Source organism: Palaemon carinicauda, chromosome 5 (assembly GCF_036898095.1).
Source record: "Palaemon carinicauda isolate YSFRI2023 chromosome 5, ASM3689809v2, whole genome shotgun sequence".
Taxonomy (NCBI): domain Eukaryota; kingdom Metazoa; phylum Arthropoda; class Malacostraca; order Decapoda; family Palaemonidae; genus Palaemon; species Palaemon carinicauda.
In genome coordinates this window covers 178,274,422-178,300,351 of record NC_090729.1, presented here as the reverse complement: position 1 = coordinate 178,300,351, position 25,930 = coordinate 178,274,422, and the positions used below count along the sequence as shown (strand labels likewise).

The window sequence follows — 25,930 nt, the reverse complement described above, 5'->3', positions numbered from 1 at the left end:
TAACACTGGGGTCACATCTGAATCACTGGTGTCGCACTGATGCTGGCACTGGGGAAACAGGGCAAAGTAGTCATAGCTACTCATTCCCTCAAATAAATGGAGGGCCCCCCTGCAAGATCCTTAGGTTACTTGTCATCAGTGGTCTACAAGAAAGAGCTTCCAGCACACTCCACAACCCTGAAAAGCTTCAGAAGCATACTCTTTAGGACTAAGTCAAGGACAAACTCCATGAACTGCAGTGTGCTAAACAGTCTCTAGCAGTTTCATGGGCTTGCCAAGAATCATGCTGGAGAAGATATAGCCTTCTTACTCCTCAACACAAATACCCGCCTACAGAAGGACATGATCAGCGCTGCAAAAAAGGGATAATTGTAAACAATTATGATCAAAACATAGTAGGAGGATCTAGCTTTGGATAGTTATAAACTGATGCAGTTTCCAATATACAGTATACTCGTAATCCTGTCTCATTCTACTATTAACACTAAGCTGATATCAACCACTTAAACTGAAAAGTATAAGAAAAAGATTAAACAGTATTGTATAAGACACAGCAGTAAGCCCTTGCAACTAAATGCGAAAGTGAAATCTTTGTCAGGTGACCGGGTAGGTAGGACTCGCTCATGCTCACCACTTTTTGTTAACTACCTTGTTAACAAATTTCAACTGCCATTCAAACAAATTTCAACTGCCATTCAAGCTCCGTTAAAGACATTTCCTATTTTAAAGAACTCTGGATTGTATATGTGTCGTTACAAAATAGTTGTGATAAAATTTCCCTATTCTATAGCTTCAGCTTATCATGAGTTCTGATAGGTAAAGTGAACTCAGGTTTCTTTATGACTAGGTTTTTTGTCATTTCAACTTTGGGTTTGATATAAATGGAATATTCATATTTCTTGTTTGCAAAAATTGGCACAGGCAACAAAATAATAATCTCCTCTTTATGTAAATATGTGCAATTCATTCATGTCCACAGGATTCAGCTGTGTCATTAGCAGTTAAATTGTGACATATCAAGAGAGTTGGAATGATCATGCTGTTATGAGAGTTAATCAAAAGATGTAGAATTGTCAGAATCTGCAAGATGTTGATGGTCATCTACTTTGCTGCAAGATTCCCCAGCCCGGAACTGAAGAAGGATGATCAGGTAAGTGGCAACAAAACTGGCGATCTGTAAAGACAATAGCAAATAATCAACTAAGAGTCAGTGGTGATTAGGGTATTATTAAAATGGCAATTTCCATGTTTAATTGCACACTTCATTTAATAAGAATTAATGATAAACTTTCTCTCTCTCTCTCTCTCTCTCTCTCTCTCTCTCTCTCTCTCTCTCTCTCTCTCTCTCTCTCTCTCTCTCTCTCTCTCTCTCTCTCAAACCTGCTTAAGTGCATTCACTAATAAGATTTACTGAAAAATTTTTTTAATATTTCAAATATGCAAATGTTACTATACTATAGTTCAGCGTATGGAGATGATCTGGTGATAGCACCAGAGTCAAGGGCAGGTCATGAAATGTCTGAAAGATTAAAATGTATGAAAGGAAAGTCAGTGTAATTGAATCATATGTTGAAATGACCAAGTAGGAGACGAAGAAGTTCCAATATGGACACTGATTATGTAGATACTGTGATAAAGTGTAAATGTGGATGTAATGCTACTAGCTCACGAATGCAAAGATTAAATAGAGTAAGGATTTACGAATCCTGTCATATATGAACAGAGATAGAAGATTGAAGATCTGGAGTGTGAGAATATAGTTTTGGTGGATTTGAAGATCTTGGAGAAGGCATGGCCTTTCTATTAACTTGGCAATATACTTGATTGTGAATCTTAGATGGAAATGGAGAAGTAACAACCAAAATAAAATAAAAAGGGATTAAAAGGTATGGAAGAAATAATTGAATATAATTTGAAGGTCAAACAACAGGGCTTTGGTGACCCACATTTTGTTTGTGGTGTGGGTTAATGAGCTTTTTTATCCTGAGGTCCAAAAGTACCTTTTTGAGAAGAACCTTACAATCCAAGACTTGTTAGTTGTGGATTATGCTCATGCCCATTCTCCAGGTCATGAAGACAACCTAATGGAGGGGTTTGGATTTATTAAGATCAAGTTTCTGCTGCCCAACACCACACCATTCCAATACTGCAACCCCTGAATTGACAGGTGATTTCAAATCTCAAAGTGCTTTATACCAAAGCAATGCTCCAGTGATGCTTCAAGGTTACTAAAGGAACCAACATCACCCTCCTAGAGTTTTGTAAAGAGCCTATCCATATTGTCAACTGCCTCAGAATCATTGTAAAGGGCGGGGCAGGGGTCACTGTTAGAACCCTCAGTTCTTTCGCTTAGAAAAAACTGTAGTCTGAATGCAATTTTGAGGGATTCAAAGTCATGCAGGAGGCAGTTCACGAAGAAATTGTGTCCTTGGGAAAGACAATGTGGTTAGAGGTGGGCAAGAACGTCAACAGTTTTCTTAAGGAACATAGTGAGTAGTTGATGACCAAGAAGTTGTATAAGGTGCAGCATCAAGAGAGAGGTTTCATCTGAGGAGAAGGATGGATAATGACAAACCTCTCGTTTCAAGTGAAGTTAGGGAAATGTTGAAAATGCGGGAAACACTGTAAAATTTTTGTAGGAACACATCACCCAGATAAGGGTGAGCAGCAAATCTAATTGCCAATAATGTGATGTCTTATTTCCATGCCATTTCAAAGAAAGGATAAAAGAAGTCGTCTTTAAATAGGTTCCATGTCATAATTGAATGTAATAGTATAGAAAAGATGTCTATGTGTCCAGAACGAGTAAATTATGAGATTCAGTTAGTGATAGTGAACGTCGTTCAAGAGAGAGAACTCCCAATTTACATGGAAGGAGATTCTCCTTTAAGGCAAGCTATCCCCCTCCTCCTTTTCCTACTCTCGCCTCCTTCGCTAGACATTACTCTTCTCAAAGGTAAAGTGCTAGTTAATATGTAAATTAATTTTATTTCTCATTGGGAATTATTTTATATTGTAAAAATTGTTCTATGATATAAGTATTTTAGGTAACGAGTGATCTCCAAGAACGAATTAAATTCTTAATCCAGGGTACTATTGTAATCAGAATATGGGGAAAATTGAATTAGAAATAGAGGTACAGGTAACTGTAAATATGACTGGATATTGGTTAGTGAGAATGCCCTAAAAGCATTTAGAAAAGAAGTAAGGCAGGCAAAAAGGGCACATTATAGAAGAAACGAGAGAAATCTTGAAAGATATGTAATCTTATGATTGGAACCTTTGATTTTAACAATGCTTAAAAGTCTTCTATTTACCAAGCCACTTCCCCAATTTTGGGGGTAGCCGACATCAAACAAAGGAACAAAAGGGGACTTTTTCTCTCTCCGCTCCTCACAGCCTGACGAGGGATTTAGCTAGGTTTGGCTGGTACTGCTAGGGTACCACAGCCCACCCTCCCCCATTATCCACCACAGATGAAGTTTCATATGCTGAATCTCCTACTGCTGCTACCTCCGCGGTTACCAAGGTGACCGGAGGAAGCAGCAGGGCCTACCGGAAGTCTGGTAAATCTTAATTGTATTGTATGTACTTCTTACATTTCAAGTAACAAGAGTTATGTGCCAGGCATGTGAAGTGACCGAAGAATATTTTCTTCCTTTAAGAAAAGAAATTTGATAGAAACAGCACAAGATAGAGACATTAAGAGGAAATCAAAGACTGTTTTGGTGGTGAGGGACTTGGTTCTTCCAAATACCGTAGGTTGGTCACAGATACAATCTATTCACATAAAGCATTTAACTAAATGTGATATTCATAGAGCAAGATCCTGCACGGACATCAGGCCTTTCAATTTAAAAGAAAGGAGTTTGGGTGAAACCCAATAGGAAAATAAGAACAGCACTCTATTACGCTCTCAATATATTTAACTCTTTCATGCTAGATTGTAGATTTTCTCTTATTATTATATGGCCATTAACTTTCTGCAATTGAGGCATTTAGCTAATTTCTTAAAAGAAATTTCAAGGGAATAAAAGCAATTAACCCATCATTAATCTGCTATATAATAAAGAGCTATACAGTATATATAAATATATACCATATATGTTTTTCTTTCTTGTCACGCTCAGCGGCATTGCCAGACATATGGCCATTCACTCTCTTCCCGTCCCATGGGTAGGAGGGAGAGGGAGTAGTCTTACCTGGGGGGGGGGGGGAGAAAGGGTACCCTGAGAGGTACACTCATAAATCACAATCTCCCTCAAATTGTTGAAACTGCTGGGTTACAGTTAAGAAAGGGGAGAGGGTGTGAAGGGTTGAATGTGTATGTATGCATATTTATTTAAATATTTAGCTGTCATTTCTGATGACTCAGGTAGGCTAGTTATTAAAATAATGTTCAACTAAAGTTAATAGTACTAAGTAACTAACAAAGAACAGCATGGAGGTCACATACATATACCAAGGCACTTCCCGCAATTTTTGGGGGTAGCCGACATCAAACAATGAAACAAAAAGGGGACCTCTCCTCTCTACGTTCCTCCAAGCCTGACAAGGGACTCAACCGAGTTCGGCTGGTACTGCTAGGGTGCCACAGCCCACCCTCCCCCGTTATCCACCACAGATGAAGCTCCATAACGCTGAATCCCCTACTGCTGCTACCTCCGTGGTCATCTAAGGCACTGGAGGAAGCAACAGGGCGTACCGGAACTGCGTCACAATCGCTCGCCATTCATTCCTATTTCTAGCACGCTCTCTTGCCTCTCTCACATCTATCCTCCTATCACCCAGAGCTTTTTTCACTCCATCCATCCATCCAAACCTTAGCCTTCCTCTTGTACTTCTCCCATCAACTCTTGCATTCATCACCTTCTTTAGCAGACAGCCATTTTCCACTCTCTCAACATGGCCAAACCACCTCAACACATTCATATCCACTCTAGCTGCTAACTCATTTCTTACACCCGTTCTCAACCTCACTACTTCGTTCCTAATCCTATCTACTTGAGATACACCAGCCATACTCCTTAGACACTTCATCTCAAACACATTCAATTTGTGTCTCTCCGTAACTTTCATTCCCCTCAACTCCAATCCATACATCACAGTTGGTACAATCACTTTCTCATACAGAACTCTCTTTACATTCATGCCCAACCATCTATTTTTACTACTCCCTTAATTTCCCCCAACACTTTGCATCCTTCATTCACTCTCTGACATACATCTGCTTTCACTTCACCATTTGATGCAACAACAGACCCCAAGTACTTAAACTGATCCACCTCCTCAAGTAACTCTCCATTCAACATGATATTCAACCTCGCACCACCTTCCCTTCTCGTAGATCTCTTAACCTTACTCTTACCCACATTGAATGCACGATAATTTTTTAAATGGATATCAACACTTGAAAATCAGTCCTTGAGTAAATGGCACACAAACAGAAAGATCAAGAAAACACTAGTACATGTAGATAAATGTAAGGTACGTACATAAAGCACAGCAAAAGACATTAAAGCAGATCACTCACATCAATAAGCCTTGCCCTGGCTGCCACGAAAAAGCCTCCAATGCTGAAGGGTGGAAAGTCATCCACAAGGTCAAGGAGATACGTCAGCTAAGGAATGCAGCACAAATTAGAATTTTATCATTGCTTTGATAATTACTGGAACTTTATTAATGATGAATTCAACCTCCTGGAAAATCTTCAAAACTGTTAATTAGTCAAAGAAACGATATATAAGTAGAAATTATTTGATAATGCTGATATCATTTATCCTAGTATAGGTAATCATTTTTAAAGCCCCTCCTTCCCACTACTGTCAAAATATTTGATTCATTATATGCATCAAAGAGATCTATTTCTAATGGAAGATGTTAATTTGAAATTGAAAAAATTAATAAAATCAAGGAATAGGGTTACAGTATAAGGTAGTTTAAAAGGCTCAGTATCCCCTCCTTTCAATATGTTCTAGTAGTATTTGTTTAAAGGCTCTTGGTCTTTTTAGTGCCATAAAAAGCTGTTACGAGTGATGATTATCAAACCTCCGGAATGTAAACCCAATAGTGGTCTCACTGCCTTCTGAGTTAATCTCTTAAGATAGATGTTTCGGTTGCTTCCTTGAGGAGTAAGCATAGGGGTACCACTTTCACCTCTCAATTGTGGACATCATTAGCAAATCTCCTGAGAATCACCCTACATCAGACATAGGCACAGATGTGAGAGCCAGAATAATTACCTACATAATTCTTTGGCAGTTCCCTGCAGCAGTGCCACCTCTTAGGTTGTCAAGGTTTCACTTTGTCATCGGTCATTGGGCTGCTCAGTGAAGTTTGTGACTTTAGGCATAGCCCAATCCTTTGCATCACCTTCATGATTTTGTTTGTCAAATACACTATTCTTCATTTTTTAATGGGGAACATTAATTTGTCATTATCATCTGAGATGGACTGCCAAAGAAACCTTTGGCATTGAAACTTGGTTTGTGCAATGACCTTCCTCAGTATTGGGTTTGAACTCAAGTTTGCACCTTTATTTTTCATACTTTTTATGTATTTGGCTGAAGAACAAAATTGACAGTTATAGTTATTTTCACTTAGAATACTGTACTCTAAGGGGAATAGTCATATGGAATACTGTACTCTTAAGAGAATAGCCATATTATCCTGACACACCTCTTATGTTGAATCAGATGTTATTATTATTATTATTATTATTATTATTATTATTATTATTATTATTATTATTATTATTACAGTATTATTATTTTTATTATTTCTGGGCTCAACCTGCGTTGCTCCGTGAAATGCTCCTTATAGCACTATTTCTAAGATATAAATACTGTACTGCTAAATATACCAGAGAAAAAAGTTGCATGGAATGCTAGGAATATACCCAGCTCGCTCAACCTTATAGGGTGTCGGTATAATAACTGGGACGTGTTAAAACCATTATCAGAGGTCCCTTACCAATTAGTCTTCTCCTTCCTCAACATCCCCTGTTACTACGAGGTGCCATTCTCTATGGCTACTGCCCCCCCCCCCCCCACCCACCACTACCACTACCCATGCTTCTCCCATCATTCCTCCTTAGCACCAGCGAGGGTTCAGACTTGTTTTTCATAGTTCTGTGTTTTTTTGTGTTTTGAAGATGTCAGGCATTTTGGAGATCCTTGCTCCCAAGTTGAGTATTGTATTTGTCTGTTTGGGATTTCTAGGTAGCGACACACGTTAATTTAATAACCTTGTTGGTTTTGATCTCAGCCGCTTTGTTGACGTTCCCTTACGGTTGTGTACGCGGCCATTTGTTGTCACTTCCTCGTGATATCGTTGTTTTGTCCGACTTTCAATTGGTTCCTCATACTAATTGTAGTCTTGTTAGTGTGTTCTGGACATCTAATTCAGTGTTTTGGCATGATTTGGTCTTTTATTTAGGCTATTTGGACAGTGTTGGTTGGCCTACGTGGCTGCGCAGTGTGCGGCTTCGGTCGGTGGCCTTTCATGCGAGAATTCATGTTTTTTTTAGTTTTTTTTTACGGGGAATCGGCAAGCATTTTGCTTAATTTTAGATCTGCCTGACCAGGTCTGTATTTTATCTGATTTTGGAGGGCTAGGTTTTGTTTAGAATGGTATACAGTAGTTTCCTCTCTAAGTCGGCATCTACCTGATTTTGGAAGGTTTGGCTATTGTTTCCTTTTACTCAGTGATGTCGATTTAGCCTATTTAATTGAATTTCATCGTATTTTATTGTATTTATATGTGTTTCATGTCTGCCATTATATGTTGTTTTTGTTTGCGTGCTTCGCGGATAAGCCACATGCTTACTGCCTCATCAGGTCTTTCCTTTGTGTTTCGGAGGATAGTATCACCCCCTCCGATCACAGTGGTCACCTGATTTCGAGCCAGTCTTCCCCCCCTCCCCTTGGTGTCCTCTACGCCTTTCGCCACTCCCTACATAGGGGGGTAGGCTTGGGTCACGTGCTTTTAGAAAACGGGAAGTCACCCGAGGTGAGGGCTGGCTCATACGCTCCGTGCGTTGTCGCGGGTAGCGCTCTCTCCTTGTTTCGTCTTGGTTGGCCACCAGGCGCACAGGACTGAGTATGTGCCTCGCCTCGCGCCCCCCCCCCCCCCCTCCTCTCTCTCGGGTTTCCATCCTCGTTATCCTCCCGTTCCGGAGGGCCGGGATAATTAGAGAACCGTATCTACTAATGGTAGTTATGTTTCTTTGATCGGATTCAGGTATCCTACTCTGTTCTGATACCTTACTTTATCCTATATTTGTTTACGTTATTTTTATGGATGGTTGGTTCGAGAGAGAGGAGCTGCGACGGAGCTTATGGTTTATGTTAGAGTTAAATACATAGCATTTGATTTTTGCGCCACATTTAAGCATGTCTTCCGGCGCTATATTCAAACGTAGCATTGGGTTTTTGCGCCGGAGTTACGCATGTCTTCCGGCGCCACATTGGTATCTATTTTCTCCCTTTCTGTCATCAAGGTTAGTTCATTTAATTTCATGCATTCCAGAGCCTTCGGATTTCAGTGGTTGTTTCTAGTCTGCTTGTCCCTTCTTGCTTACGCTCCCTCCTCCGGTGGGTATCCCGTGTGCTGATAAACTCATAATAAAGGGATTTTGACGAAGGAAAAATCTATTTCTGGGGAGATACCTGTGACGCCCGGTGAAAAGGTCCTTCTTGTCACTTTTCTGATATAAATACTTCCATATATACCAGAGAAAGTTAAAGCATGGAATGCAGAGGTTACTTCCCTCGCGCGAGCACCCTAAGGGCGTCGTGTATAAAGATAGGGCGTGTGAAAACCACTATTCACAGGTCATCTTCCATTTAGATGATTCCTTCGCCAATAAGGGATGAGCTGCTACAGCGGCACTAACCAAACCAACCTGATCCACTCCACCGACGCCCGACCCGAGCGCCATCCACACATCCTTCTGTATGAGATGGCTTGGAAAGGAAAGGGACGGGGAAAAAACAGGGAAGGGTTTCACCGGGCGTCACAGGTATCTCCCCAGAAATAGATTTTTCCTTCGTCAAAATCCCTTTTCTGGGTCGACCTGTGACGCCCGTTGAAAATATACCAGAGAATGCCTTCCAAGCCCATAAAATCAAAAAAGGTTAAATTAAAAACGTCATGTACTAGTGAGGAAGGCCCTACCCAATGCGGGCAAGCCTTCTAAGCTACCCAAACCACTCCCAACCAGACCATCTTCAGCTTCTAAGCTACTGAGGGACTCAGCAGGGGCTAATCCTCCACATCAAGGGTCGAGAGCAAGAAGCTCAAAGGGGAAGACGTCGGAACTTGCCTTCGATCCAATGGCCTTCTCGAGCCAGCTCATGGAGAGGTTGGATAGTATAGTCCAGTCCCAGTTTGGATCAGTTGCTGATCGCCTGCAATCTATGGACAATTTGGGCCAGAGTCTGCAAAATCAGGAAAATCTGATGGAAAATCCTTGCAATCTGGACTACCACAACAATAGTAGCTTGTGGTTCCGGACGCGTCAAAGCTCCCGGCGTTTGTTAAGAACAACTCATGGCGATTGGCTCTTCATGCCCCGTTCTCCCCGTCCGGGAGAAGATTTTGAATGCTATCCGTCGGGTCTACAATTCCCCCTCCCTTGATACGAGCGCCCGTCAGAGGAAGTGCTAAAAGGGGTAGACAAGGTTCCCAAGGAAACCGTTATCTAACAAAAAGAGCAAGCTCAGTCCGCCTGGGTCTGGACTTTAAATGAGTGGGAATGTGTCAATACAAAGTTATTCCCTCATAAGGGTACGTGCACTATGTTCGTGGTGGACGGGCAATCCCCAACACCATGTACCACCAAGGTAGTAGACCTTACCTTACAGGCGGCTATGGAAAACAAGCCCATGCTGCAACTAAAGGAAACGGACATAACTTCCCTGTTGTTCCTGGGAGACCAAGAATGATGGATCGATGCACCAGCTACTTTCACGGCAGGGGCATTGAACTCGGACTGTGCCACCACACAGTTTAGTGAACGACTCCCCAGACTTTCAGACTCTCTGATTAAAATAGAATACGATGCAAGAACCAGGCTGAATAGATCTATCAACTCAGCCACGATGGCAGAGATGACTTCGTTAGTCTATGCGAGGAGCCACTTTTTCAAATCCTGACAAAGTCTATGCCTCACACACTACAGTGTGATACATATGACTTTGCAGTGGTCCGACGCAATTGCCGGAAGCACGTCTTAACTGAGGCCTCCATTGGACATGAGCCTAACAGATTAATAAAGGCCTCGATCTGGGGGAGCGGACTTATTCCCGTAGGACGTGGTAAATAGCGTCCTCGGAGAAGCAGCTAGAGTCAACCGAAGCTTCAGAGTCAGGCGGGGTCTAATTCCTAAAAGAAAATTTGAGCTCAATGGACCACAATCAAGAGGCAGGAAAAGGCCGAGGAAGTTTCAGTCCTTCCAAGGGCCACAAGCTCAAGATGTGGTACAGGCAATGCCAGTATCCCAGATGAGCCAGCCTTCCACCTCAAAAATCCAGCCACAACATCAATATGTGTGGGTAAGCCAACCACCTCAACAACCGATAGCCACTACTCTGTTTATTGCGTCTCCGGCGTATAATCCTTCCTTCGAAACACAGGGAGTGTTTCACTGGTATAATAGGCATGCGAGAGGTAGTAGAGCTAGCGGAACCTTCCTGCATAGAGGCGGCGGAAGAGCTTCCAGGAGAGATAGAGGATTTCAAGGGAGCCGTGGAATCAGACCTTCTGAAAACCAGTGAGACTCCCCAGGTAGGAGGCATACTGTACCTCTTTCGGAGCCGTTGGACGTTCAGCAAATGGGCATACAGCATCATAATGAAAGGTCTGGGGTGGAGTTGGTTGAAAGGGCCCCCTCCAACCAGTTTTTATCAGATTCCAACAGCAGATTTGACACTACACCGAAGATCTTCTTCTGAAGAAAGCAATAGACGAGGTAAAACGCTTAAAATTTCTGTGCCAAAGAAAGACTCAGACAAACGAAGAGTAACTTAGATCTGTCCCATTTGAATACATATATTCAATGCGACTAGTTCCACATGCCGACCGTCTCACAGGTGCGGACTTTACTTCCCCGTGGGGCCGTCACCACCTCTATAGATCTTACATACGTTTATTATCATGTTCTGATAGCCTGGCATTTTCGTCCTTTCCTAGGATTCAAGCTAGGCAAACGGGCTTACACCTTCAAAGTGATGCTGTTCGTACTCAACATAGCACCCAGGATATTCACAAAGTTGGAGGAGACAATAGTCCAAGAGCTGAGGACTCAGGGAATACAGTTAGTGGCCTATCTAGACGATTGGCTTATCTGGGCCAACAGTGTCGAGGAATGCCACAAGGCGACGGATAAAGTAATAAAATTTCAGGAATACTTAGGATTCCAAATAAATTTCAAAATATCCCGTCTTACTCCAGCAACGTGCTTCCAGTGGTTAGGTCTATTATGGATCCTGACCACACACAAGCTGTCGATTCCACCACAGAAGAGGAAAGAGATAGAAAGAAACACAAAAGGATTTCTCAAGGACAAACTAACGTGCCAGAGAAACCAAGAAAGAATCCTAGGCTTACTCCAGTTTACCCCAGTAACAGACACATTACTGAAAGCCAAGCTGAAAGACATCAATCGAGTTTGGCGGTCCAAGCTAACGGGAAATATCGAGACAAAATTTCTCGGATTCCACCAACACTAAGGAAAAGACTTCAACCATGGATTAAGGTAAAAAACCTAGCAAGCTCAGTACCTTTTCGATTCCCACTGCCAACATTGGTAATCCATATAGATGCCTCCTTTAGAGGTTGGGGAGGCTACTCCCAATACAAAAAGGTCCAGGGGTTGTGGTCAGTGACTTTCCGACAACTACACATCAATATCCTAGAAGCCATGGCAGTGTTCTTGACTCTAAAAAGACTTTCCCCGTCACAGAAGCAACATATCAGACTAATACTAGACAGCCAAGTGATAGACCACTGTATCAACAGGGGAGGTTCCAAATCAAGTCACATAAATCATGTGATGATAGCAATCTTTTCATTGGCAACAAGGAATCATTGGCACTTGTCAGCTGTTCACCTGGTGGGCGTAAGGAACGTAGTCGCGGATGCACTTTCAAGGAGCCGGAATGGTCCTTATGCCAAAAGTCATTCAATTGGATTTGCCAACAAGTTCCGGATCTCCAAGTAGATCTATTTGCCACGGAATCCAACCACAAGCTGCAATGTCATGTAGCCCCCAACCTGGACCCTCTGGCCTATGCTACAGACGACATGTCCATAGATTGGAACAACTGACGGAGGATTTACCTGATTCCACCTATAAACATGCTAATGAAAGTCCTGGACATGCTCAGGACTTTCAAAGGTCGGATTGCCCTCGTAGCCCTCAATTGGCCCAAAAGGAACTGGTTTCCTCTCTTTGTGGAACTGGGACTCCGGCCTCGGCGGATCCCTGAACAAAAGTTAGCACAGATAGTACAAACTCACAGTGTGTCAGCTTCCTCAAGAATTCAGAGTGCCCTAACTTTATGGACTATATGAAATTTGCAGCACAAAAAGATGCCGAGATTGACCCTCTTAACACATTGTTCCTAGTGTCAGATAAATGAGAATCTACTCTTCGGCAATATGATTCTGCTGTAAGGAAGTTAGCCAAATTTCTGGAAGACTCAGAGGTTTGGACAATGACTACGAATCTGGTAGTTACCTTTTTCAGAACTTTGTTTGCAGGAGGCCTAGCCAATAATACTATTTCTGGGTCGACCTCTGACGGCCGGCGAAAAAGTCCTTCTTTGTACTTTTTCTGATATAAATCTTCCAAATATACCAGAGAAAATTAAAAGCATGGAATGCAGAGGTTACAACCCTCGAGCGAGCACCTTGTTGGTGTCGTATATCTAACAAGGGCGTTTGTAAAACACTATTCACAGGCTGTCTTCCATTTAGATAATCCCTTCATCAAAGGGGGAGGGCCGTGACAGGCCCTAGAGAATACAGTTGGGTTACCCTACCGACACCTACCACTCGCGCTCACCAAGTCATCCTTCTGATTTGGAACTTGCATACAAGTTGAGTTTTTTGGGCACAGTGTTTTTTCGAAGAGTTTCTCGTTATTTCAACATGACTGACGTTGCTACTTCACCCTTACCAATGTTAAGTACCATAGTTTGTTTTGGCAGCTTTTGACAGTACCGGGCATTTGTTCTGTTTCCAATATGGTGGTTTTTAGTTTTGGAAGCGATTGTCCTGCCGAGGTATCGGCAGCCATTTTGGGTTACGTTCGTTTCGGTAAATATTCTAGTTGTTTTTGCCCATCTGGTACTCTGTCATCTAGGTTATATCACTTACGTTTCATGGCCTTTTTGTGTTATCATTAATTTTTATTAGTTTTTACTATGGTATTTATTTGCTTGCAAGTCCAATTTGGACCTACGAAGAATAGCGATTTAAAGAATAGCGAATTAAAGTTTAGCGATTTAGTCTGTTAGTTTGTACTCGCCTCAGAGGCTTCGATTTAGACTATATCCTTGTTTATTTGTTACGTTGTCGTTATTCTTCGTTCTTGGTTATTACAATTACTAAGAAAAGCAATCAATTTTATTAATTTTCTTGTTTTATTGCGTGATGTTAGTTTTTTATTATGTAACCTTGAGAGCGAAAACAGAGACTGCTCGTTCCCTGTTCTACAGATATGAGTTATCCCTTCTCTCGTTTTCTTTGTTAGCTCGAGTAAGAGAGGTGAATTTCCCGTTCTCCGTTTATACACGATCACGAGTTATGGTGAATTTCCCGTTCTCCGTTTATACACGATCACGAGTTATTCAGGCCTCCTCTTAGTATCAGAGTTGATGATAGTACGTTTAATATTATAAACGTTTTTATTGATGTGGTTACTGTTAATATAGATAACACTATTAATAGGTACGTTAGTGTATGAGTCATTAATTGGGGTCGTTTTATACCGACACCCTTAGCTCCGCCTTGAGTTATGCTTAGCTCCGCCTTGAGTTATGCTCCGCTATAATGGACACTCATTGGGTGAGAACTAGTTATCGTACAGTAGCAGATTTTTGGAGTGCAACGGTGAAATCCGGCACTCGGACTCCGGCTGAAGCTTTTTACACACGAACCTTTGTCATGTTTGATCATAATTACACCGTTACGGCCGGCTTCACGGGAGATAACACAATCATTCATTGAGGTTAATGTTATCGTACCGGGGACGGTCACGATATCACGGTGACGGGCCTTTGCTACCGGATCTCCGGTACAAACAGAGATCAAGCAGACGTCCAGAACCGGAGTTAACAATGTGATACTGATGAAGACTTCACAGTTTCATTATTACGGTCCCTTTTTCATCGAATCTCCGGCTTCACTGGAGATAACACAAACATTCAGTATTAGAGAATGTTATCGTACCGCTGAGGATCACGTTTTCACGATGACGGACCTTTGTCACTGGTTCTCCGTTACAAACAGAGATCAATCAGACGATCAGAATCAGGGTATGAACCCTTTTTCATGAATAATCACAATATCGTTATTACGATCCTTTTCATCGAATCTCCGGCTTAACCGGATATCGTACAGGCGATCAGCATTGAGGTTAATATTAGTTTTCCTCTGGTGTTCACGTTGTCACTATGACGGACCTTTGTACCGGAGATTGTTACCGGAGCTCCGGTACAGACAGAGATTACTCAGACCACGGGTGGCCAATCTCTTGTTTTGCTGTAAAGGAAAGGATTTAACATGAATACAAAGTAAACTGTACTTACTTTAATGACACTTTGAATTTGCGTTGGTAATATTCATTAGCTATTCTTGAAAGTCCTAATAAAAATATATGAACATAACTATGCCTATATTTATGCATATATTTAATTCTAACTACTGTATAAATATGGATAAATATCCATACAACATCGTGTTCAAATAGAAATAAATTGATTATGCCTATATTTATGCATATTCAATTCTAACTATGCCTAAATATGAATAAATATCCATACAACATAGTGTTCAAATAGAAATAAATTGATTGTGCCTATATTTATGCATATTCAATTCTAACTATACCTAAATATGAATGAATATCCATACAACATCGTGTTCAAATAGAAATAAATTGATTATGCCTATATTTATGCATATTCAATTCTAACTATGCCTAAATATGAATAAATATCCATACAACATAGTGTTCAAATAGAAATAAGTTTCCACTCAGTACTGGGAACCGAACGTTGGCCCCTTCTAATGAAGGGCCGGGTCGAGACCAACCATGCCATGAGAGGCTATCTACTGTTCCTTGAAACTCTGGTCAGTGAACAGATGAATCAATAGAATACTAATATTCAGTAAATAATGTTAGACCCGGTTCTGAACGTCTGAGTCAGGGGTGGCCAACCTGTGGCGAATGCGCCAACAGTGTCACATTTCATGAATACAAGTGTCGAACTATACCCCAAAAGATAGTACATTAAATGACTTTTCTTTAAAATTGATTTTTATGAGTTATACAGCTGATCCCAGCCTGTGAATAGGATCACTAACCAAAGTTCAAGGAACATCCAGACTTATGTCCCCTTTCTGTTACAGAAGGTTCGCCTACATGGTTCCCGTCAGGATGATGATGAATCTCTCTGGCCTGCAAGAGAGGCTCTCCGCCCTTGGGTATCAAGGTTGGGAAGAAATGCTCCATCTAGAGGGCCCTATCTCCTCAGAGTGTCCTCTCTAAGGTTGGACAACGACCCCATGGACGGGCAGGTAGGTGGGGATGAGTTTTGAGCCTTCAGCTTTGCAATTACCTACGTCACTGACCTAGGACCCTTAAAGGATCCTGAGGTTCATGTTACCCTGCATAAACCGTGACTGCTAAAAGCAACACATTCTAGGGAAAACCAAGGGGCTATGACGGAGCTCAAAAGTATGGTGGTGAGTCGGATCCGTTCAGGAACTCGGAAGTTTCCCCCTACAGCCCCAGGCATATCGAAGTAACCTCCTTCGATAAAAACAATGCATAGAGATTTGCCTTACATGTTCCATAAATAGATGGTACCATAAATCTGGATGGCATAGACGTCCTCCCTCTGGGGGACCTAGATTTTACTCCCAGGTACTAGAATTCCCGTTCAACGGATTCGTTCGATTGAAAGAGATTGCCTTGGTTAGGTTAGACAAGGTACCGAAGGTAACAGTATTATTTCCTAAAGGGCAGGCCCGATCTGTCTGGACCAGGATGTTGTCAGTCTGGGGGGTACGATAATTCCAAGATCTGCCCTTCCAATTCGACCTACACGTTTGATGGTCTGATCGGGTTAGTTGTGGGAAATACGTTCTGTCTGAGGTCTCTATCAGACAGGAATCGATAGTCGGTTACCCACTCGTCATCACAGCCTTCCTCTGATTCGACGTCTATGCATCCAAATCCCCCTCATCAGGTGGTCTACCTCACTGATTCCCCAAGTACACAGCCCAACCCCGTTGGGATGTTTTACCTGCATACAGCCCTAGATCCGAACCCTCAGGCTCCTCTCGTGGACACCAGAGAGGAAGCTACAGGAGTAGAAGACAGTCTCGCCATCGAGACGGACCTAGGAAAAAGGGGGCTCGGAGAAGGAAAGTACCTAGATTCACCCCCTCACAATGCGGTGGTCCCGGTAGGGGGTAGACTTTACCACTTTCGAGACCATTGGACCTTCGGTCTTTGGGCTCATAGCATAATCTCTAAAGGTTTGAGGTGAAAATGGCCACAAGGTCCTCCTCCTCCACCAGTGACCTTCTCCCAGAAATCCACTCCCATCCTGAAAGAGTACACCACAGGGTTACTCAAGAAGAAGCAATCAAACGGGATCGATCACTGAAGTTCCAAAGCCACCTGTTCACAATTCCGAAGAAAGGCTTGTCGGCATTGAGAGTGGACCTGGACTTGTCAAGCTAAACTCTTACATTCTCTGCGACAAGTTCCGGATGTTGACTATCTCTCAGGTACGGACCTTACTTCCCCGTGGGACCGTCACCACCTCTGTCGATCTTACCGACGACTATTATCTTGCGCCTATAGCTCGAAACTTCTCTTCTTATCTGGGTTTCCGACTTTCCGCCTAAGCAGGAAAGCCTTTGTGTTCAAGACATGCCCTTTGGCCTCAACATTGATCCCAGGATATTCACAAAACTGGGAGAGAGAGTGTTAGAATAACTCAGGAACCAAGAGATACAGATCATTGCTTATCTGGCCGGTTGGCTCATTTGGGCCCGGCCGGTCATAGAAGGCAACAGAGCTACGAAGGAATTACTTCAATTTCTCGACAACCTGTGATTTCGGGTCAATCTCCAAAAAATCTCGCCTGCAACCATCAGGCCACTTAGAATGGTTAGCCATTCAGTGGGACCTTTCGAAGCACACGTTGTCTCTCCCTTCCAAAAGGTAAGAGGAATAGTTTCCAAGATAAAAAATTTTCTCAAACACAAACAGGTGTCCGAAGAGCCTTAGAAAGTATCCTTGGACTTTTCCAATTCACTTCAGTAACAGATCTCCTAATAAAAGCCAAACTCAAAGACATCAATCGAGTTTGGAGAAAGAGAGCTACAGTACCTATAAGAGACAAGGTCTCGAAGATCCCCTCTGTCTTGAAAATGAGACTACGCCCATGGTCCGAACCGAAGGACCTCTCCAAATCGGTTCCTCTACAATTCCCACCTCCACAAGTGACATTCCATACAGCCGCGTCTCTAAGTGGATGGGGGGATTACTCCGAACATCAGATGTTTCAGGTTCTTGGTCACTCGCCATGAAACAGTCCCATATCATTGTTCTCAAAGCCATGGCAGTGTTCTTGACCCTGAAGAGAGACTCTCCTCCGAGGTCGACCCACATCAGAGTAGTGTCAGACAGCACAGACGCAGTACACTACGTCAACAGGGGAGGATCCAAGTCACCCAACCTGAATCAGATCCTGGTCACTATCTTCGCCTGGGCAACAGAAGAGAACTGGTTCCTGTCAGCACCTCACCTAGCGGGAGGCCAGAATGTGAGAGCGGACTCACTATCCAGGACGGATCCACTGGAGTCAGAATGGTCTCTAGACATAATTTCATTCCGGTGGATACTCAGGCTCGTTCCAGGCCTCCAGGTAGATCTATTCGCAACTCAGATGAATCACTAACTTCCTTGTTATGTGACCCCAACCCTGGACCCTCGGGCTTATGCCATGGACGCATTACCCCGGGATTGGAACCATTAGAAGAAGATTTCCCTATCTCCCCCAGGGAATCTTCTAAAAACTTTTGCACAAACTACGCTCCTTCCGGGGCTTTAGTACCACCTCACTGGCCAAGAACAGTTGGTTTCCTCTCCTCCTCGAGTTGAAACTCAGTTCCATCCGGATCCCGTTCCTCAAACTGACCCGAGTATCCAAACTCACTGTGTCAGATTACTCAAGGATAGCCAAAACTCTAACTTTGTGGACTACAGGAAGTTGGCAGCTCGTAGAGACGCGAACATTGAACCGGAAAACGATCTCTTCATCGAATGGGACAAAAGGGACTCGACAATTCGCCAATATGATTCGGCCGTTAACAACTAGCAGATCCCCTAAGAGTGCAGACCATACTCGTATGTCCCCGCATTTAGCCATCTCTTTCTTGAGGTTCCTATTTGACAAAGCCTAACAGTTAGCACTTTAACCACCATCAAGTCAGCTTTGAAGAAGATCTTCCTTGTTGGGTTCAACATTAACCTAGCTGATTCCTATTTCTCATCAATCCCAAAAACATGTGCTAGGCTTCGACCTTCGGTTCGGCCACAAAAGGACTCTTGGTCTCTGAACGGTGTTCTCAAACTTGCGATGGACACGGACAATGAATCCTGCTCTTATATCACTCTTCTTAGGAAGACTTTATTTCTAACGGCTATGGCCTCAGGTGATGGAACATCAGAACTAGCAGCTCTCTCACGAAACCCGGAAAACATAGATTTCCTCCCTTCAGCCGAAGTACTCCTTTTCCAGACAAAGCTTTCCTAGCTAAAAAATGAGGATCCGCAAAATAGGTGCTCCCCTCGGAAGATTATTCTTCATCCCCAGGATTTTTCTCCGTGTACAGTTACACTCTCAAGCCCCTTTTTAGCTAGAACTGCCACCCGCTCGTCTGGCCCCTTGGTTATCAGGGAACAAGGAGGTACTATTTCCATTCACGGTATCAGGCAACAAATCCTCTACTTCATTAAACATACTAATCCGGAATCATTTCCCCAGGCTCATGATATACGGACAATAGATGCCTCCAACAATGACTTCCAGAACAGGGACTTTGATGATTTTAAAAAATATACAGGTTGGAAATCCCCTATGGTTGTCAAACGCCAATATCTAAAGATCTTACAGGCCCTTAAATACCCAAAGATGGCAGAGGGGAGCCTTATCCCTCCCCATTAATCTCCTCTTCTTCCTTTCTTCCATCTCTTCTCTTCTCTTCTCCCTCCTACCCGCCACTCACACCACGTCGCCGCTCTCCTTCGTAGTTCGTTAGCCCTATGATATTTGCCATGTTTAATTCCTATGGTTTAACTGTTATTGTAGTTACCGTTCCTTTAATGTTTAGATATACTTAGACATGTAAGGTTTGATGCCTTTTGCGATTCGACACTCAGTTGGTTCCTTGTCGTCATTATTATTTAACCTTACGTTCCCTATGTCATTTGGCTGGTTGGTAATTGGACGATTACTTTATTATATCATAGTATTGTCGTACATGGTGATTGTATTCTCCTCATTATGTTATTAATTTATTGGGCTTGGAAGGCATTCTCTGGTACTTTTTCGCCGGCCGTCACAGGTCGACCCAGAAAAGGGATTTTGACGAAGGAAAAATCTATTTCTGGGGAGAGACCTGTGATGCCCGGCGAAACCCTTCCTGGTTATTTTTGTACGGACCCACCCTTTCCTTGCCAAGCCATATGTTCTTGCAGAAGGATGACCTGGTGAGCGCGAGTGGTAGGTGTCGGTAGGGTAACCCAACTGTATTCTCTAGGGCCTGTCACGGCCCTCCCCCTTTGATGAAGGGATTATCTAAATGGAAGACAGCCTGTGAATAGTGTTTTACAAACGCCCTTGTTAGATATACGACACCAACAAGGTGCTCGCGCGTGGGTTGTAACCTCTGCATTCCATGCTTTTAATTTTCTCTGGTATATTTGGAAGATTTATATCAGAAAAAGTACAAAGAAGGACTTTTTCGCCGGGCGTCACAGGTCTCTCCCCAGAAATAGATTTTTCCTTCGTCAAAATCCCTTTACTATAATTAAATCTGCTTTAAAGAAACTATTTCAGTTCGGGTTCAGTATTAATCTTACAGATTCGTATTTTTCGTCTATTCCGAGAGCCTGTACTAGACTAAAACCAGTAACTCGTCCTCACACAGTTTCCTGGTTTTTAAATGATGTCCTTGAACTAGCTTCTGACACTGATAATGACTCACGCACTTATATAGCGCTTCTTAGGAAGACGTTATTTTTAGCCTCAGGAGCCAGAATATTTGAACTCTCAGCATTATCTAGAGAACCAATTCATATTGATTTTCTTTCTTCTGGTGAAATTTTATTCTCTCCAGATAGAAAATTCTTAGCAAATGATGAGGATCCACAGAATAGATGGTCCCGTGGAAGATTGTCCCACTTCCACAGGATCTATCTCTGTGCCCAGTTAACACTCTGGAAGACTATTTGAATAGAACTTCTAAAAAGTCTTCAGGCCCTTTGTTTATTAGAGAGAATGAAGGAATCATTTCCCTGAAAGGAATCAGACAATAGATTCTTTATTTTATTAAACAAACCAAGCTGGAATCTGTCCCACATGCCCATGATATCCGAGCAGTAGCAACATCAGTCAATTATTTTCATCACATGAATTTTGAAGAATTAAAAAGATATACTGTATGGAAATCACCAGCTTATTCAAACGCTACTATTTAAAATCCTTGGAAGACCTAAAATCTGCAACAGTGGAAGAAGGGAATGTGGTTCTTCCAGATATAACAGAACCATTATAACAGGGTCCTATCTTCATATATTTTTTTTTCCTCTTAGTGGCTTGTCTCCTAATAAGGAGCAGGGTGACACCTGCCTTGCCTATTCCCCCTACCTTAACCTTGACCTTCATTTCGGTTGTAATTAAGAGATTGGTATACAGTATTAAGGATTACAGTATTAGTAAAACACTCTTAATTCAATTATTCTATTTTTAATTCAGTTCCTTAACTTTTTGTGTATTTCCAAGCTTATGGGACCAATTCTCTGTTACTATTTCACAGAGCGACACAGGTTGAGCCCAGAAAAGGGATTTTGACGAAGGAAAATCTATTTCTGGGCGAGGGACCTGTGTCGCCCAGTGAACCCACCCCCTTTTTCTTCACCCTAGGCCAGCCCAAGCTTGGGGTGCTATTAGGAATGATGGGAGAAGCATGGGTAGTGGTAGTGGTGGTGGTGGTGGTGGTGGTGGTGGTGGTGGTGGTGGTGGTGGTTTTTTTTTTGGGGGGGGGGGGGGGCAGGCAGTAGCTGTAGAGAATGGCACCTCGTAGTAATGGGGGATGAGGAAGGAGAAGACTAATTGGTAAGGGACCTCTGATAGTGGTTTTAACACGCCCCAGTTATTATACCGACACCCAATAAGGATGAGCGAGCTGGGTATATTCCTGGCATTCCATGCGACTTTTTTCTCTGGTATATTTAGCAGTATTTATACCTTAGAAATGGTGCTATAAGGAGCATTTCCCTGGGCAACACAGGTCCCTCGCCCAGCAAAATCCCTTTATCATTATTAGCTAACCTATAACCCTAGTTGGAAAACTAGGATGCTATAAGCCCAAGGGCTCCAGCAGGAAAATATAGTCCAGTGAGGAAAGGAAATAAATAAATTACTATACAAGGAAAGTAATGAACAGTTAAAATAAGGTATTTTAAGAATACTAGCAACAGTAATATAGATATTTCATATATAAATTATGAAAAGAGACATGTCAACAGAAACTTTATTCCATTTACATAATGAGAGTCTAAAGCTAAGTTGAAGGGTTGAGCTCCAATCTGGGTCTTTAGGCTATATACAAAGTACTGTATTCCCAGGAGGAGATTGCGTTATCTTGATCTGTCTACTTTTCTAATTATATTTATCTATCTATGACACCACCATCAATATAGGACAAATGACAAATGAGAGCATATAGAACTTAGAAATTTTTAAAAAAATCATGAGAATATTTAAGAAATTTTTTTTTTCCATTAATTTATAGAAACTAAAATTAGAAAAAAAAAATATTTACTGACCTTATTCTCAAGCTCTTCATCAGAAGTTTCAAATCTCCACTTTGCAAGAGAAAATCGCAGTTTCTTCAGCTGCAAATAAGAGAGGTGATGAAATTACCAAAGTACAGTACAACCAGAGTCAATAGTGTTAGCGTCTTTATTTTCTTTTACAATGTCTAATTTTGTTGTCTGCATGTATGTGCACTGACAGTGGTGGCCGATTTTTTTTCCAGCTATTAGCCTGTTTGTAATTCAAGAGTAAATAGATGTGCCCAGTCTTTTTACTTGCTTAGTTGATTCATGTATACCAGTGAATATCCTTAAAGCTTGCTAGAGCTATACATGTATTTGAGATACTGTAATGTTGACATCTGGGGATCAAAACAACTTTCTAGACAGTAATGATAACATCATGTATTGCATGATGATAACAATAATTAGTAATATGAATTTTTCTGTACTTTAATGTATAACAATTAGATACCATCCATTTAACCCCAACATCGCAAAATGCCCATTCAGTCCCATCTCAAAATGCCCATTCAGTCCCAACGTCGCAAAATGCCCATTCAGTCCCAACATCGCAAAATGCCCATTCAGACTTAACATCTCAAAATGCCCATTCAGGCCATCACAAAATGCCCAATCAGCACTGATATCACAAAATGCCCATTGAGCACTGACATCCCAAAACGTCTATTCAACACTGATATAAAATGCCCATTCAGTTTTCATACTGCATTACAAAATGCTCATCCAACACCAATGTTATAAAATGCATTTGAATCTGAATTTAGATATTGCAGCACATAAGTTAAAGTATTAAAACACTTTTATAAATTCTAGATTAGAATCGCATTGATTGATGAAATAATAATAAAGGTGATGTCAGTCTAAAATTCTATTGCCTTTTATTATTATTATTATTACCTCCGCCAAGGAGGTTATGTTTTCGAGTCGGTTTATTTATTTATTTGTCTATGTGTCTGTGGACAGGATTACGTTAAAACTACTTGACGAATTTTGACAAAATTTTCACCACAGATAGATTTAAGGTCATGGACAACCCCATTAAATTTTGGAGATGTTCCGGATTTGATCCAGATTCTCGATCCGGATTTGCATTTTTCACAATTTTAAAGGACAGGATTACGTCCAAACTACTTGACGGATTTTGATGGAATTCTCACCACAGATAGATCTTAGGTCATGGATGATGCCCTTCAATTTTGGAGATTATTCGGATTAATATTTTTTGCCGTATAGTCTAAACCAATTAATGGTTTTTGACAATATCTCCACCACAGATAGATCTTAGGTGATGGTCAGAAATCTCTGATTGCTCTTATTATTATTATTATTATTATTATTATTATTATTATTATTATTATTATTATTATTATTATTATTATTATTATTATTATGTTGTGGTGGATAATGTGGAAGGATGGGCTGTGGCACTCTAGCAGTACCAGCTGAACTCGGTTGAGTCCCTTGTTAGGCTGGAGGGACGTAGAGAGTAGAGGTCCCCTTTTTTGTTTTATTTCATTTGTTGATGTTGGCTGCCTCCCAAAATTGGGGGAAGTGCCTTGGTATATGTATGTATGTATGATTATTATTATCATTATTATTATTATTATTATTATTATTATTATTATTTGTTATTATTATTATTTATTATTATTATTATTTATTTATTATTTATTGTTATTAAAAAGCAATAAGATATTGAAAAATTTGATAACTGAAGGGGTTTTAGTAAGATATTTCTTATCTATCCTGACAAAGATTCTAAAGATCAGAGACTTCCAACTACGATACTTTCTGAGATCTAAACAAAATATTTGAAAAATATTGTCAAAGAAATTAACACGTGGTTTTGAAAATCTGTCTTGGTTGAATATGTTTGAGGAAAATAATCACGAACATGCAAGGTACCTATCTTTCAAGTTTCTTCAAAATCATTAAAAGTGATAAATGATATATTTCATCTCATAATGCTATATAATTGTAATCATTATGCATCCTGACAAAACCTAGATGTAATGACCATGGTCACAAGTTAACAGTACAGTATCTTGAGTGATATATTCTGGAGCAAGAGATAGACCAATGGAATACCAACCTCTGGCATGGGGAATATTGTCTGGCAGAACATGCAGGTTGTTTATTTTCCAGAATGACACAAGCCTCAAGAGGAAGACTAGTTGCATGAAAGATACTGCTGGGGTAACATTTTTAAGAACTCCCTTTTGAAGGTGTGAAATACTAAAGAAGTATCCCAGATCAATTTCCCGCTTAATGATACACCAGAAACTTGGGGTTTAGGGTGATTGTAAAATGGTCTACCAGGGGCCTATGTCAGTCAAAAATGACTGGGTCCAGCGATCAATCTGATTTTAGAACCTAGTTTCTTTAGCTGAAACAATGTGTGATGATTTCCATTTTTCTTGGGAAAAACACTGATACCGTTTTGATCTTGAAGCTGTCTGTTGCTTGCGTACATCACGCTTTTCATCTTGTTCCTGAAATATACTATATTTGTGGTATTGTCCACAATTACTACCAGAAAATTTACTTTTACAGATACCTCAAACACTTGAATAGCCAAGGAAACCCCTTTTAGTTTTAGAGGGTTAGTATACTTCTTTTTCTATATCTCTGGCCGCATTGCTGGTCTAGAAGGTACTTAATATCACTAGTTGTTTGTCGATCTATCCATAAAAAGAAGCAGATCCAAAGACCCAAGAACCAGAGGGATGCAAATCATCAAATGATAGGTATCCTTCTACCACTGAAAATTTACCAATAGTTTTTCTGAGGCCATTACAGATAAGGCATCTGAGTGAACCACAGGTGAACAACTCTATAGTTAAAGCTGTAGAGATCTCATCTTGCAGCTCTTGTAGGGAGCTAGAGTTTTTAAGAACACAATGGAATCATAATTTGATTAGGGAATTCATATTCTGCTTGAAGTCCTGGATCACTAACTTCAACCTTGAGATGTGACATAGTTTCCATTTTTAGTCCTAGATATTTTAAACTTATGGGTGAAGCTTTGTTGGACTAAACAAAGTGATAACATCCTGACAAATGTAGAATGATGTCTCTTGTAGGTACAGTATATGGAAAAGAGTAAGCCCCCTTTCTGATAGATCACTACCACTTAATTCAAACGGGTCTCCTGAAGGAACTTATTTAGTTAGCTGAGATTGATGGTTGGGCAACATCCATCAGTTACCTTCAGGACCACCAGGAAACAAGAAATCACGTTATGGTCCATCCAATTGAACATGCTTCTGAGGCCTTAAATTTGTCCAAGCTGGCCTCATACACTCCAGTCTACTGTATGCTAGGACAGTGTAACTTGTGTCCAGGAAGGCATCCATTTCTTGCCAAGGCTTGTAAAATTTCTTGAGACATGATCTCATTGTTGGAGGACTACATCATCATCTTGTTCCCCAATTAGCTTTGGATTTTCCCAATAAATTTCATCCCTTTCACTACAAAATGATGTTTGATTCTTTTACATTAAGGATTACAAGATTGTTGGTACAGTATTCAAATGGGATAGGAGTCCAGTTGTGTCTT

General features: G+C 41.2%; 1 long non-coding RNA gene across 1 annotated transcript in view; it reads left to right on the top strand.

The window, feature by feature from the left end:
- Positions 1 to 995: 995 nt before the first annotated feature.
- Positions 996 to 25,930, top strand: part of LOC137640681 (uncharacterized) — a 78,118-nt gene continuing 53,183 nt past the window's right edge. The window contains exon 1 of the long non-coding RNA XR_011044446.1: positions 996 to 1,150. This is a non-coding gene — a long non-coding RNA (uncharacterized lncRNA). The remainder of the gene's footprint in view (positions 1,151 to 25,930) is intronic.